Consider the following 16,535-nt stretch of genomic DNA (forward strand, 5'->3'; position numbering starts at 1 on the left):
ATAGGGCCAGGATTATCTTCATTACATAGATGAAACAAAGACAGCAGCGTAAAATGAGATCCAAGGAAAAACCTACTTTTTCACTCTTGATAAATTAGAACAGTATTTGGGGAACCACACTGGGGGTCAGCAATGTGGCAAGAAAGTGATTTTGAAGAAATATTCCCAAATTTAATTTTACCCAACTGACAAAGACAGTTAAGTAAATCTTGCAGTTTGGAGAAACCCACCCTAGTTTTTGACAGTGCATAAAAGCTTAGATCTACTGCATTTGTTGCTTCAAGTTACTAGTTACTTTCTACTGTGTTCCTATTGTGTTTAGACCACAGCAAAGCTTTGCAACAGCCCAGGTTCAGGTGCACAATGTTACCGGGGTGACCACCATTGCAGTCTCATCAGCCACCACTGAAGAGCCACATAGCACGAGCATGTAGCCCACTCAGCTCCTGTGGTTAGCAGACCGAAAAGCATCTGGGGTGATACTGAACTGGCCACTGGCAGGCGATACAGGGTCGTGATTGAGAGTTTGGGACAGAACCCAGAGAGCCTGAGTTCAAAATCTGGCTTCATTATTCACCAGTGGTGCAACTTGAACAGCTACCTCCTCTGTGATTCCGGCACCTTATCTGTAAATGGATAACTGATGGTATGAGCCTCAAAGGTTGTTGTGAAGATGAAGGGTGGCCAAATATGCCACCCCAAAACAGGCCACTTTGGCTTGAGGATGATTTCGAGCTAAAGGTACACAGCAGATGCTCTGACTGGCCCCCTTTTCTTCCTGAAAGCAGGAGATAAACTGCCCTATGGGAGACGTCCAACAACCGTATCATCAAGGGTGGGAAGTTGAGGGCAAGAGACTTCTTTGCAAACAGACCTTGTTAAAATAACTCTTAGCTTTCTTTAGCTTCCCCGTTTCCTTTAGTTGCTTTTCCACAATCGCCTGTCATTGTTCAATCTAGTGTAAAGGCATTTAGGTTTGCCACTGCTTGGGGTCTTTATTTCCTTATGAAGGCTCTCATGTCACATAAAACTTATACTAAATAAATTTGTATGCTTTTCTCTGGTTAATCTGCCTCATGTCAATTTAATTCTCATGCCCAGATGAAAACTCTAAGAGGGTAGAGGTAAAATATTGCCTCCCCTACAAGAATTAAATAGTGTATCTGAAACGCATCAATATGGAAGAAACATTTACTATTGTTATCTGCAAAATATGTGCGTATATGTGAGTGTAAATGCAAAAAAAAAGATCTGGAAGGGAGCACACAAAAGTGGTAATAGTGGTTATTGTAGGGAAGGGGAGTGAGATTTGGGGGAGGGGTTGGGACTGATGGGTGACTTTTAACATTTACTCTGTATTTTTCTGAATTTTAATTTTTACATGAGAATTTATTTCTCAGTGAATTATTTGTGGAACTTTAAAAGTGATGTATAGACATGAACTGTCAGTCATTGCAGTACTATTAGAAAATATCACATCATATACTAAAAAAACCTATCATTTCATTAAGTAATACAGGTTTTGTGTTTTCTAAAATAACCTGAAAATATCTAGAAAAAATACAAATCTGAAAAAATTCACATTGATTTTTACCATAGGAGAGGATTGCTTTAGGAAGTAGGTAAAGCAGTGTCATAGAAAACTGTATTAATGTGCTCCAATCACATAATTTAAGAAACGTCCTGTGGTGTAATTATAACGGAAGTTAGTACGTGACGATGCCATCCATTTTCATTACCGCGTTGCCATGTAGAGCAGTCATCGCCTTTAGCCTGCTGCAGTAATATCATCATGTCCATTTGAGTTTCCACATCACCATCTTATATTCATGTAACCAAAAAAAGTTCCAGAAATGTGCTGCTGTCATTATTTCATCTGGGCCACAGCCATGGGTTGTTACGTAGGACATGTTTTATTATAGGTAATAAAAGAAAGTCACAACAAAAATAAACTTTTAAATTTAGAGACAATATTCTGCACTAATCCAGAGGTTTTTATTTTTTTTAATTATTTATTTATTTTTTTATGGCTGCGTTGGGTCTTTGTTGCTGCCCACCGGCTTTCTCTGGTTGCGGCGAGCAGGGGCTACTCTTCGTTCTGGTGCGCGGACTTCTCATTGCGGTGTCTTCTCTTTGCAGAGCGTGGGCTCTAGGCGTGTGGGCTCAATAGTTGTGGCACGCAGGCTCAGTAGTTTTGGCTCGTGGGCTCTAGAGCTCAGGCTCAGTAGTTGTGGCGCACAGGCTTAGTTGCTACGTGGCATGTGCGATCCTCCCGGACCAGGGCTCAAACCCATGTGCCCTGCGTCTGCAGGCAGATTCTTTTTTTTTTTTTTTTCGGTACACGGGCCTCTCACTGTTGTGGCCTCTCCCGTTGCGGAGCACAGGCTCCGGACGCGCAGGCTCAGCGGCCATGGCTCACGGGCCCAGCCGCTCTGCGGCATGTGGGATCTTCCCGGACCGGGGCACGAACCCGTGTGCCCTACATCGGCAGGCGGACTCTCAACCACTGCGCCACCAGGGAAGTCCCAAGACTGTGTGTGTGTGTGTGTGTGTGTGTGTGTGTGTGTGTGTGTGTGTGTCTTTTTGTGATTCGTGTTTGGGAATATTAGTAAGAAGAATAATTTAACTGAACACTTTTATCCTTCATTTCAAGGGTACAAACTTTGGGAAGAGGAGCTGTGGTAGAGATGCTTCTGGAGTTCCTATTCCCACAGGGAGAGCCTAACTGTACCCACAGAGGCCTCTGCTGACCCCCTTCCTCCCTTTTCAGGTGTATTGAGAAAGCACAGGGACTGTAAAGGCTGAGGCTTGAGATTCCCCAGCTGGTGAAATTGAGTTGAAGATAACTAAGTTAGAGAGACCTCTTCAGTATGGTAAACAATTCACACTATCCCAAAGGAAATAAAGCCTTTTCCAGAGGGAGACTGGGGGATGGGGGAAGAGAGCTGGGGGAGAGGTTAAGAAGAGGGAAGGAGGAGGACTGCAAGGCAGAAAGGGGAAAGGGAGTGGGCTTTGAGGAACTTCCCAGACAGACGCTCCTGCGATTACATGATACAACCACCAGGTGGCGCACAGCCCGCCAGGTTCCCACCTGTAGTCAAACAAAGCAAGGGCGACTGTAAACACCGTGGAACGGTGCCGCATCTAGACAAGAGAGAATTGGGAGGGCTTATAATAGGATTGGGGTTTCTGTTAGATGATTTTGGGAAGCGTTCAGCAGAGTGAGGATTGCTCCGGATTGGGTGCTGTCAGAAAGTGGGGGTATCAAAAAAAAAAAAGAAAGTGGGGGTATCTTAATGATTTGGTGATTGAGTATCTTAATGATTTTCATCGAAGAGGTGACAGGAACGGCATCTAGCTAACGCTGTCACCCGTAAAGAAGTGGTAATTGCTCATGTTAACCAGGAAGGCGGGGTGGGGGCGGGGGCAGGGGATGGGGGGTGGTTGTCTGCTCGTTTCTGTGGTTCTCTCAGCTGTTTTGGCTTGTGCTAAAGGCACAGTTGCAGAGTGGTCTCTGTCTCACCCCACAGAGTGATCTCAGGAGACAGTGCTAGTCTGCGAAACGGTTTAGGATTGGTAGGTGTAAAACCAGTTCCCAGCTGTGGAGGCCAAGCCGGTTCCCAGCTGACAGCTGTCGGGATTCTTTTTCTTTCTTTCTTTCTTTTTTTCACATGCTTCCTATCCACAGGGGTGCCAGGTGTTAGAAGGAGCATCCCAGGAAGTCATCCCCAGGAAAGCCCATGGCATGATGGCTAAATGCCTGAACTGTGGCCTTGGACCGACCTGACTTTGCATCCCAGCTCTGCCATTCACTGGCTGTGTGACCTTGGATAAGTTATTTAACTTCTCTGTGCCTGTTTCCTCTTTTGTAAAAGAAAGTAAAATTAGTACCTATCTCTTCTGGAAACTGGGGAAATTAAATGAGATAACATGTAAACACAACAGTGCCTAACACGTGATAGGCATTTAACTTAGACTAATCTACCCTATTCATTATTTGTCAGAGGTCACAATGGTCAGTGCACTCTGGAAACCCATTTAGGGGACTGAAGAATCAAACAATTATTTAAAAAACTTCTACTATCAGCATATGCTCATAAAGGAAGCTGATGGGTTGTCTTTCATTTCTGGTTTGTCCAAAACATATATATTCCAGACTTAGTAAGGAGATACTTGTATTCAAAAGAATTATTGCAAGGGGTGAGGGGAACTACTGCTGTGAGAGAGGGCTGTGACCATAGATCTGCAAACATCTCAGAGTTAGGCAAAAAAATTTTCCTCGTTATAGAGAGGAGTAAACAAGCCTGGAAAGAGCTGGGCTCAGGAAAGTGGGATGAAAGAGTGGCACGAGCGGATGGTAGATCAGAGAACATTTGACCCTGAGGTCAGCCTATTCTCAGAAGCTGAGGGTGGGCCAAAGTTCAAGGGCCTGGAGGAAGGAGAGAGCTTAACCAAAGTTTGGTTAACAGTGTTTTGTTGCACTGATCAATGGGGACAAGCAGTTCAGCTAATCATTTATGAGGCAAAGAAAGGGAATCATGAGAGTCTGTGTCTGGCCTTGTCACAGGTGAACAGGGGGCATCTTAAGTCAGATGAGAAAGGACCGGTCTTGGCATTAAGCAAAGACTGTTGGGGGATTTCTTAATCCTCACCAACGTGTTCCAGGATCCCAGGGCTCAGGTAATATTCAGCGTTGTCAGGTTGCAAATTACATGTTTCCCATTTCTCAAAGTGCTGTGTTTCAGATAAAGGATGAAATTTGGGCTTTAATATGACCTGAGAGATCCTGGATCCTTACACAGAGGCTGAGGTCTGTAAGGCAGAAGGGCCAGGGAAGAGCAGGTTTATTTGCAAAGCCCTCGGCAAGCTGGACTGTTTAGAACATACGCGTTGTGTAACTTGTGTGGCTCTTGCATTGCTTCTGACCTACAAGTGGATCAATAAGAAATAAAACTTGAAATGAGGCAACATCAGCACAAAGGCTGAAACCGTGCTTTAGTTGAACCCGTGTTGAGGGCCCAGCTCTCTGCTGGTGCTTTGGGGAGTCTCAGCGCTGAAATGCTGTTCCGCCCACGCCCCCTGCAGAGCACCCTCTGCCCTGCCCACCCCACCCCCCCCGAAGTAGGCTGCACTGCTTTCTTCACTTCGCCTGTATGGGTTCCAGCGTTTGGCTGGCGTGTCAGGGCTTTCCAGCCAGGGCACCCTGCACCTGGAAAATCTCCCTCTCATTCTGTCCTCTCCTTGCGCAGCCTTTCCTTCTCCGTTGACACGGCTTGAGGGCTGCTCATATAGTCCACCGTGGAGAGGGGCAATCTTGTAATTCCTACAATTTGCGATGTGCCCTGGAGGCAGCCTGGATCTGGGGTAGACCCTGAGAGGCTGCCCACGTCTGCCCCCCACCTTGCGGAACGTCTTTATTACACGCTCCTGCCACGTTCTGAGCAGTCAAGCTTTGATTTACTTTCCCTTGCAAGAGCCGAAGGAATAAAGCTGTCAAGTACAAGCTGACGATCTGAGCTAATTCTGCGGATTTATGAAAATGCTCAGAATCCAAGCGGGGTGTGAGAAGCAGCAGCCTGACGCTTGCAGCTGGGAAGTGGGCGCAGTGGGTCCCGCCACCCTCCCAGCCCCGCCCCTTCCTCTTTCCCGAAGGGACTTGTCTCCCCTGCTCCCTGCCTGTCAGGAGCCAATGCCCTCTCCCCTTCTTGAAAACAAAACCAAACCCTGCCTGTTCTGAGAGAGGGTGTGAATCAGAGGATCCTGTAACGGGCGGGAACTTTACTGACTTGTCTGATCCACCTCCCTCCTTTGGGAAAATACCTGTCCCTCCGCTTTTGGAAAGCTGGCTCTGGCCCTTTTTCTTTACATCTAGGAAGGTTCTAATTATGAATCTTCCTAGGGGTGGAAGGAAAGAAGTAACCTTTCATCTGTTGGCCTCCTTCCTTCCCCTAGAGGCTGCTTCCTCCTATAGAGAAGGGTAGTCTGTGGCATCTCAAAGGAGACGTGACCAAATATTTAGAAATATCCTCGCATCCAGCGCCTTAAAGGAAGGCTGAAGCAGTGTGGACCGCGGGCGTAAAGATAACACTTTTAGAGGGAGGCATTGATTAAATAGAGGGGTGGGAGTGAGCTGAGTATTTAGTCAAATGAGGTTGTGAACCAATACTGCTCTCAGTGATGCCCTACTGTCTGCAGAGAATTCCTGCAAGGGGGGAGAATGTGTCGCTCGTAGCACATCTTGGGCAGAGTACCCCCTCCCCCACTTCTAGTCCCTGTGCTCCCAGTGACGCTGACTCAGCACCGGGCATAGAACCTGGGGCCCAGCTTAAGCCAGTCAGTACATCCTCATCCCCAGGCCACCACAACTGGTTCAGAAATGGGCTCAAGACCTCAGATGGTCCAGCCGTTGAATCCCGGGACTTGTGCTGCAGCTCTCTGGAGCTCTCTCTCTCTCCCTTTCGTTGCACTTGAACCTAAGAGGCTGTGAGGCTGGAGCTACTGCTTCAACCAGCGACTCAGAGCCTGAGAACAGAACCAGCACACAGAGGAGAGAAGAGTCAGCCAACAGAGAAATCTGTTTCTTCTTCGCGCTCTTTGAGCCCTGAGTTAGGCCTTTCCTGAAACCAGTCCTCAATTCTGTGTGCTGATAAATTCCCATTCATCTGAGCCCAGTCTGAGTTAGTTTCTGTCACTGTATACTCAGTCCTAACTGGCAGAATCAATATGCCTAACACATAATAGGTTTTGGAATGAATGTATGATTCAAGCATGTGTTTATCTTTAATGTACTGGGCAGGTGTCCCCACACACTCCGTCCTCTCTGGTTCCTTTCTTCACGTGAGTTCAAAGAGCATCATGTGTTTAAATTCAAAGTAGGTGAATGGTAAGTATTAGTTTTGCTTGAAGATGAGCAGAGCTTAAAGTGGGGGGAATAAGACGTGAGGCTCTCTTAGCCTCAGAGGAGCATTGCCGCCTGAACCATCCCCATGCCCTGACCCCCCCGCCCCCCACAGTCTGTGGAAAGACTGTCTTCTGTGAAGCTGGTCCCTGGTGCCGAAAAGGTTGGGGACCTCTGGTATAAACTGTTTCGATCCTGTTAGAAATGCTTTTGCCAGCATTTAGGAAAATTTTTTTTTATCTTTGACCTATGTTTCAAATACATATTACTAGCTAACTATCACAAAATGTAGGGCTTAATACAACCATTTATTTGCATGCGGTTTTACAGGTAAGGAGTTTGAGGAGGACTCCCCTGGGCAGTCTGTCCGCCTGCCTTCACGTGGGGCCGTCAGGTCTGCCCCTACACTTCTGAGGTGGCATGTTTGCTCATGGGTCTGATGTCTTGATGCTCCTGGGCTTTTCTTGTTGTCCACCTGGGGCTTCAGACCCCAGAGCTTCTTTATGTGGCTTGGGCTTCTCATAGCATGGTGATCTCAAGAAAGTTGCACTTATTAGGAGCAGGAAATAGATGTTACTAGGCCAATTAAGGGCTGTACCCGAAACAGGTGCACTATGGCACTATTGCCATATTCGATGGTCAAAGCAGTCACAGAGCCTGTGGAGGTCTAAGGACAGTGTCAAGTTCTCGTTGCAGAAGAGCAATGGGGCTGGGAGATATTTTGTGGCCATCTTTAGAACATACAGTCTGCCACAACCCATAATCTTCTAAGGAATGTATCACATGGAAATAATGAGAAAGACAGTATAAAAACACAGAAGTTCATTATGACTTTTGTAGAAAAAAACCCCAAAACAGTGGAAACAATCTACATGTCTACCAATGGCTAAATGACTAAGTCAACTGTCACACACCAACTAACAGGAATAAAAAGCCATAATAATTGAGAAGATTATGAAACAACATGAACAAGTGTTGCTATAAAAAGAGAAAATGTAAAATTCAAAAGCACATGCAGGGGCTTCCCTGGTGGCGCAGTGGTTAAGAATACGCCTGCTAATGCAGGGGACACAGGTTCAAGGCCTGGTCCAGGAAGATCCCACATGCCGCGGAGCAACTAAGCCTGTGCGCCACAACTACGCCTGTGCACTACAACTACTGAGCCCGTGAGCCACAACTACTGAGCCCATGTGCCACAACTACTGAAACCCATGTGCCTAGAGCCCATGCTCCGCAACAAGAGAAGCCACCACAGTGAGAAGCCCGCACACTGCAAAGAAGAGTAGCCCCTGCTCATCACAACTAGAGATAAACCCGTGCGCAGCAATGAAGACCCAACTCAGCCAAAAATAAAATAATTAATTTTTTTAAAAAAGCATGTGCACTATGATGATAATTATGTAAAAACCTGCACACATCTGGACAAAGTCTGGAAGGAAATATGTAGAAATGAAAATAATTGCCTTGAGGTGGTAAGATTCTGCATGACTTCCATTTTCCTCTTTATTGTTACAGCTTCATGAAAAATGAAAATGAGAAGAAAAGAAGAGAATTAAAGCTTTAATTGTCAGTGCTCAGTACTTGGCAGGTACATGTACTGAAGAAGTGCAGGAAAGATATAGGGAGAACACAGTTCTTCCTGTAGTTCACTCATTCAGATAAGCTGCCAGGTCAGAGGATCCACAGATATACTTATTTATAATTAACTTTCTGTTATGACCTGTCATCTTCGGTATGCTGATTGTCACGGAATCAATAATTATTATATTACCCTTGCTACGTTCCTAAGGCTGTTCATGATATGAGACTGAAAACGCTTTAAAAAGCTACTATGACATGTAAACATAAGATGATATTTTATTTAATCTTTTTCATAATGACTCCATCTTATCCAGAGTTTCTAAGATTGTCAGTGGTAATTTAGTGTGGGAATTTATCCTAGAATGCTCTAGTGAGAACCTAGTTTACCTCCAGTCTCACGGCCCCTGTTTGCCTGGGGACTCCATGTTTTGTATGTGAAGAAAGAGGCTGTGGAGTCTGGAATAGTCTATGCTAATCAAACTGCATGTGAAGTTCCTGGAGTGGCCCCGAATTTAACCTGGGTCTGGGAGACTAGGGACCAACCAGCCCGCCTGGGACTATGACAGTCATAGCTGTAGGCGACCTCCAGCCCTTCACAGCCAAATCTAACCTTTGAATGGGCAATGCTCTCCAATGTTTAACTTGCCAGTCATTACTGTGTCTTTTTTTGGAAGGCCTTTTAAAACTTATTAAGGAAGGTGAAAGAAACTGCAAAAAGGTCAAAGTCTTAAAAAAGTCTGATTAAATAATTGCAAAAACAAATTTTAAAAAAGAGCTATCTGATTAGTTGTCATGACCACTAGTTGTGTTTGAATAGTTAATGACTGGAGAAAACCTAGAGGAGGGAAGTGTTTAGATTACTTTGATTTAGGGCGATTGCCTTTTGGCGAGTTAAAAAAAAAAACAAACTTATCTACTGGTTGATTAATGTAACTGCTGATATTCTTAGAATTAACATTTCAGTATTCTTTTTTCCTGAAATTGGAGTTTTATTTAACAAATGCTTATCTACCAGGCATTATGTGGCATTATCCTGTACTTTACAGGTAATAACTAACTTAATTCTCAAAAACCCATAATGCAGGTATTGTTTTACAGATGAGGAGACTGAAGCTGGAAAAGGTTAAGAAACTTGTGCAAGATCACCAGCAATAAGCATCCGACCAGGACTCAGACCCATGTAGCCAGACTCCAGAGTCCTGTACTACTGTACTGTGCAGCCTGGGTAAGGATTCCCTTAGAATTCCATGTTAACAAATAAAGCTACAAAGATCTAATAAATCTAATAAAATATTTCCATATCTAGGTGTATTCTTTTCAATCAAATTGCAGCAAAGACTCCTGTACTCAAAATAATTCATAAGCTTTCTCTTGTTCTTATTCATACAACTCTACATTAGGAAAGATACTGTAATTTGCAATACAGCCAAACCCTTTTAAGAGGATTTACTTGCTCTCCAGCTACCAGATGGTCATAATAATGAAAGGTTAAATGTACTGTGCCTTTGCATGGTGTGCTTGTCAATTTCACTGGTTCGCCCGCCCAACCCCATGAAACACTCCTCCTGGTATTGAAGACCCTATGTAGTCCCTTGAATCTGGGCTAGCCTTGTTGACACTATTAACCAATAGAATATGGCAGAAGTGATGCTGTGCTAGGTCCAAGATTACGTCTTGAAAGGGCAGTAGCTTCCACTTTTTGCCGTTGGGAGCCCTGGGCTGCCGTGGAAGAAATCCAATTACCTTGTTGTAGAGACAAATGAAGAGGTCATGTGGCCAGGGAGAAGGAGGCCCCACTGAGCCCAGCCCCCAGTCAATATGCCAGCTGATTGCAGATACCCAAGTGACCACTGGCAAGATCAATAGAAAAATCACATAGCTGAGCCTAGCCAAATTGAACAGTTGTTTTAAATCACTAAGTTTGGGGATAGTTTGTTATGCAGCAATAGATAACTGGAACACCAGATGCCTTTGCCTTTTATTAATGTGCTCATTCCAAAATATTTATTGACTGTCTACCATGTGACAGTTCTAGGAACTGGATATAGTGGTGAAAATTAACAATTAAACAAATAAGTAAACACCTTCTAAGGAAGTTGCTTTCAGGTAGAGATCTGAATGATTAGAAGGAAGCACGTTCTGGAGATGGTGAGGAGACGCAGTCAGAGAGGTAGGCCGGGACTAGATTATGTCTGGGCCCTGGAGGAGTTTGGATTTTATTCTATGTAGAATGGGGAACTATTGGAGAGTTTTACAGAATGGAGTGATATTCTCTAATGTGGTCTCTGAAAAGGATGGCTCTGGCATCTGCGTGGAGTAAAAACTGTAGGGGCACCAGGCAAGATCAGGGAAATTAGGCAATGGCCCAGGCAGTAGGTGAGGATAGCTCAGACTAGGGAAGCGATTCTCAAAGTGTGGTCTTGTCAGCTTAGTGTTTCCTCAAACAGTTAAACATAGAGTTGCTCTATGACCTAGCAGTTCTACTCCTTGGTATATACCCAAGAGAACTGAAAATACATATCCACACAAAAGCTTGCACATTAATGTTCATAGCAACATTATTGATAATGGCCAAAAAGTGGAAACAACCCAATTGATGAATAAATAAAATGTAGTATATTCATGTAATGGAATATTATTAAGCTATATGAACAAATGAAGTACTGATACATGCTACATATGAACTTTGAAAATATTATGCTAAGTAAAAGAAGCCAGACAGAAAAGACCAACTAAAGTTCAATTTAACTTTTATCAAGCACCCAGAATTGGCAAATCCATAGAAAAAGAAAGTAGATTAGTGGTTATCACGGGCTGGTATGAGGGGCAATGGGTAAAGACTGCTAATGCAGTGATAAAGATGTCTGGAATTAGATAATGGTGATTATTGCACAACTTTGTAAACATGCTGAAAACTACTGAACTGTCGATCTTTTCGTTTTTTCTTTTTGGCTGTGCCACACAGCTTATAGGATCTTAGTTCCCCGACTGGGGATCGAACCCAGGCTCCCAGCATTGGAAGCGAGATTCTCAACCACTGGACCACCAGTCAATCCCCTGTTGATCTTAAAAAGTATGGTAAGTGAAGTTTATGGTAAGTATAGCTCCATATTTTTAAATGTTAAAAAGTGTTGTCTGGGGAGACCTGGAGATCCCTCTGAGACATTCTAGTGGGTCTGCAGGGTCAAAAGTATTTTCATAATAACACTAAGACATTACTTGCCTTTCTTATTCTCCTTCTTTCATGAGTATACAGTAGAATTTTCCAGACGATGGGCTTCCCTGGTGGCACAGTCCCCAATGAAGGGGACACAGGTTCGATCCCTGGTCTGGGAAGATCCCACATGCCATGGAGCAACTAAGCCCATGTGCCACAACTACTGAGGCTGTGTTCTAGAGCCCTTGAGCCACAACTACTGAGCCCACACACCACAACTACTGAAGCCGGTGCACCTAGAGCCCGTGCTCTGCAACAAGAGAAGCCACCGCAACGAGAAGCCCGCGCACCGCAACCAGAGAAAGCCTGCATGCAGCAATGAAGACCCAATGCTGCCAAAAATAAATAAATAAAAGAATTTTCCAGAGGGTAGTGACATGTGATATTGCAGCAGATTGAACGCAGAAGTAGATGTGAAAATGCAACCTTTTTTTTTTTTAAAGTCAGACATTAAAGAGATTGGCAAAAAAGTAAAGCAATGCCACTATTCTCTCTAAATTTTGTGAGGAGATATGTCTACTTAGAAAAATATATTATTTATATTAACATGATATGGACTTATTTTTTAATGGGCAAATAAATATTTTAAATTGTTTCAGCTCAGATTTCTAATACTAATGATAAGTATTAATATAACTCACATAAACAAAGGTCTTGGGAGTCCACAATACTAGTTTCCAAGAGTGCGAAGGGACCGTGAGACCAAAAAGGTTGAGGACTGCTGCTGAACTAGAATAATAGCAATGGAGGTAGTACAAAGTGGTTTGAAGGTAGACTCCATTCCTGGGGGTTTAGATGTTAGTAGTAAGAGGAAGAAAAGAGTCAAGAATGGCTTCTGGTTTGGGGCCTAAGCAAATGTGGATGGTGATGCCATGAACTGAAATGGGGAGAACTGTGTGAGGAGGAGGTTTGGTACCGAAAATCAAGTTCTACGTCAGAAATTTAGACGTTTGGACATTGAAAGATGATCTCATTTAATACTCCCTTCAATCCAATGAGTTAGATATTACTGTCTCCATTTTACAGGTGAAGACATTATAATTCAGAGTTTGCCTAGAACGCAGGAGATAGATCCTGATCTGAACCAGGTCTGACTCTGAAATCCTGGCTTATCTCAGTCGCCCTAAACTAAATTCACCTGAACTCCCAAACGGGAGGAAATAATAAAGGGATTTAGGTAAAAAGTGACATTTAATATACGTAACAACCGGCGTGGTACCCTGTGGAGGCTGCAGTTCCCAGGAGTAGCAATGGCAGGTTTTCTGTGGGATTGCACAGGGTGAGGGGGACCAGGTGGGCATCAACCATGTCCACTAGGGTGCCGGCAGAGTTGCCAACCAGAGCCCAGGCCTGCTCCACTCAGGGCAGGAGAAGCCAGTGGGCGGGTTGGGGGAGGAGGAGGAGGAGGCACTAAGGTAAGTTCTCACCTTTTAAGAGGAATTTTAATATTTTAACAGAGTGCAACTATAGCAGTGTAAAGCCAGCTGAAAGTGAGCTGTGGTGCTGGAAAGGTGGATGTTAAAATATTTCTCCTCTCATTCCGGGTTCAGAGAAATTGTTTTCAAAAGCAGAGACGTGGGCTTCCCTCGTGGTGCAGTGGTTGAGAGTCCGCCTGCAGATGCAGCGGACACGGATTCGTGCCCCGGTCCGCGAAGATCCCACGTGCCGCGGAGCCGCTGGGCCCGTGAGCCATGGCCGCTGAGCCTGCACGTCCGGAGCCTGTGCTCCGCAACGGGAGAGGCCACAACGGTGAGAAGCCCGCGTACCGCAAAAAAAAAAAAAGCAGAGACGTTGGGTTTCCGTTTTGCTCTGTTTCTTGTCCTGTAAATAATCAACTTGCTTCATTTCTACTCCTCAGATAAAATCAACCACCCAACCAACCAACCTATCACATATGGGAATGTGACTTATAACAGATATTTATTTAACATAATTTCAACACAATAAAACAATACGTGGAAACACTTAAACTCAAAATTCAAATTCCTGCAACTTCAATCTGAAAAAAAATTTTGTATTACTACTATTATCTAAACTAGGTGACTGTCAGTAAGAATTTTAATATTACTTACTGTATATTATTTGGTATTAAGGTATTCATTTTTTTATGTTTGAAAATGGCATTATGATTGTGCCTTTAAAAAAAGAGTCAATCTCTTAGATATACATACTACAGTATTTTCTGGTGAGATGATATTATATCTGACAGTTGATTTCCAATAATCTAGTGCAGTGGGGGTGAGGAGACAGTGGGATTATAAATGAAACAAGATAGACCACATATCGATAAATGTTGAATCCAGGTAATCAATACATGGGGACTCATTATTCCATTCTTTCTACTTTGTGTATGTTTGGAAATTTCCAGAACAAAAGTTTAAGAAAAGAGTTCAATATTTATCCAATGTTTAGAGAGTGTTGCTGTTCAAAAAAAGGACACAGGATACAAGACTGTAAATTGTTTTCTAGATTTCACTTGCTTTAGGGTCTTTTTTCTTTAAAGGATTCTGTAAAATTGTACATTTCAAGACGAATAGAAAAAGTAGTGTGCATTTATCCATAATCTCCTTTATCGCAGCTTCTGGGTGCCTCCTGTACACTTCCAATTATAGCAATGAGAGTAAATAATTCCCCCTAATTTGGTCTTAATGTTCAACTGTTGTCACATTAATTGCTACCTTTGTGTAGCTACTGCCTAGTAATACATCACTAGACAAGACAGACATTTTAGTGTCTAAATTCAGATGTTAACCATGCAAGTTTTTCATTTTTCAGTAATTTACTTGTTTTAGGTGAAAAATTTTAAATTCTGTTTTAACTTAGTTCATTATTGTAATCTGGGCATATTTTGCCTTAGAGGCGTCTCCAGAACTCACTTTTTACCCAACGATGTTGAAAAGGTGGTTCCACAATATTTTAACATTTCTAGCTATAAATTATTTTTACACCCTGAATAAGATACTCCTGCCACCACCACCCCCTCACCACACGTGAAGACGCAACTTGAAGACGGCCGTCTGCAAACCAGGAAGAGGGCTCTCCCCAGACACCCAATCTGCTGGCACTTTGATCTTGGATTTCTCAGCCTTCAGAACTGTGAAAAATAAATTTTTATTATTTAAACCTCCCAGTCTATGATAATTGCAGCCTGAACTAAGACAAGGAGTTTGGTGTTTTATAAGCCTAGATAGCAATTTTGTAAAGTGATAAAAAGTTAAGCAAACTTAACTTTTAACTAAATTTAAGGACAGGACAGCTTAATACAGAAAGTTGAAGTTATGTTATCCATCTCAAACCTTGAAGAAATGGGAGTATAAATTTAAAATGGTTGTTTCATGCTCTTGGTTCTTCACTACTAGACAATGCTCTTTCCTACTCTTAGTTAATAACATGCATATCTAAAATTAAGCCTCTTGTGTTGCCTTGGATTCTGTTACTTTAAATAGGCACCAACCAGATTATAATTTTTACTTGTTTGAAGGTTGTTGGAGTCTGATATTAATTTCTTTCCTGCCAAAAAAATCACAATGGGCAAGCTGGAAGTCAGAAACAATTATTCAGGATAGCACAATTAAATTGGCTTTTCTCCCGGCATCTTTCTTGTTACCTTTACTTATCGCTGGAGTCTGAAGTTCAAGGAAATAGTCATAGGAGAATTCTTTTAAAAAAGTGAGAGAGAGAGAGAGAGGCTATAGTTTTCCTAAAACAGAATAGGTACTTTCCAGAATGTATTCCAAAAAGTATTATGTAATCTAAAATTGCTCCCTAGAAATCATGGAGGGGGTTCTAAGCTTGGAGGATAACAGTTGCTTAGAAGCAACTAAGATGAATAAACATGCTGCAATTTCCTCCTAAGATTTCAAGCCTAATTCAATGATGGGATTATGTCTAAATTGCTAAGCTTAAAATAATTGCCTCACGAATAGTCATATTGATTATGACTGAAAAACACAGAGGATCTGTGTTCTATTTTTAGTTTAAATGTACACTCTTTGTTGAGGAAGCTGAGGGATGCATTTACAGTTTTCTGAAAGAATAAACTGTGATGTGTGGATGTGAGGAAAGAGAAAACAGTTCTTGACCTCCATAAGCTCTCAGCTGCACAAGTTGGAAAGAAAAGATTTATATATCTGAATTAGTTAATATTGCAAGACTAAATTGTGTGGGACTAATTACAAGTGCCTCTGAATTCAGGGTGGGAGAGAATTGATGAGTGAGATTTCTGTGATTTAAAGGAAGTATTAGAAAAATTGTATATGAAGTCTGGCACTGAGAACTCAGGTTTAAGTTCTGGCATGTGGTAAGGGTCTAAAGATGTTGGATCCAAAACACACCCAAATCAAGATCCGTAGTTTTATTTAGCTGGCTCTTCAATTCAGTGCTTTCAACTGTGAGGTTTATAGTTGAAACTGAAGAAGGTTACACATTTATAACACGAAATCGAGTTCATCACTGAATAGCCAAATTAAATGGTTTTGATGATTGAAAATTATACACACATAAACATTATACTTTGCTACATTTCGACATTTATAGTTACTTATATTCTTGAGACTATTTTGGATCTCATTATGTGCAACACTGTATATCTATAGGACGCATTGACATATCACTAGAACACTGCCTGGCATACAGTAGGCACTCAATAAGAATTGTTGAATAATGAATGAATTGTCAACATTCATACTCCTTTATGCATGCATGTGTATATATGCATATATGAATATATCTATAGTCATTCAAATTGATCTTACGAATAAGTCAATAAAAGAGTTACAAGTTTGAGTTATTTATGAAAATAATCATGATTCACAATGTTGACAATCTTTTCTCACAGAA

The 16,535-nt window shown here is 42.6% G+C and overlaps 1 long non-coding RNA gene across 1 annotated transcript in view; it reads left to right on the top strand.

The window, feature by feature from the left end:
- LOC113632308 (uncharacterized) overlaps positions 1 to 13,363 on the top strand; it is a 44,259-nt gene extending 30,896 nt beyond the window's left edge. Inside the window, exons 4-6 of the long non-coding RNA XR_003437758.1 lie at positions 9,578 to 9,704; positions 11,445 to 11,557; positions 13,247 to 13,363. This is a non-coding gene — a long non-coding RNA (uncharacterized LOC113632308). The remainder of the gene's footprint in view (positions 1 to 9,577; positions 9,705 to 11,444; positions 11,558 to 13,246) is intronic.
- Positions 13,364 to 16,535: the final 3,172 nt, after the last annotated feature.

Source organism: Aethalodelphis obliquidens, unplaced genomic scaffold, assembly GCF_003676395.1.
Source record: "Aethalodelphis obliquidens isolate GAN/ISIS:26980383/991018 unplaced genomic scaffold, ASM367639v1 scaffold36, whole genome shotgun sequence".
Classification (NCBI taxonomy): Eukaryota; Metazoa; Chordata; class Mammalia; order Artiodactyla; family Delphinidae; genus Aethalodelphis; species Aethalodelphis obliquidens.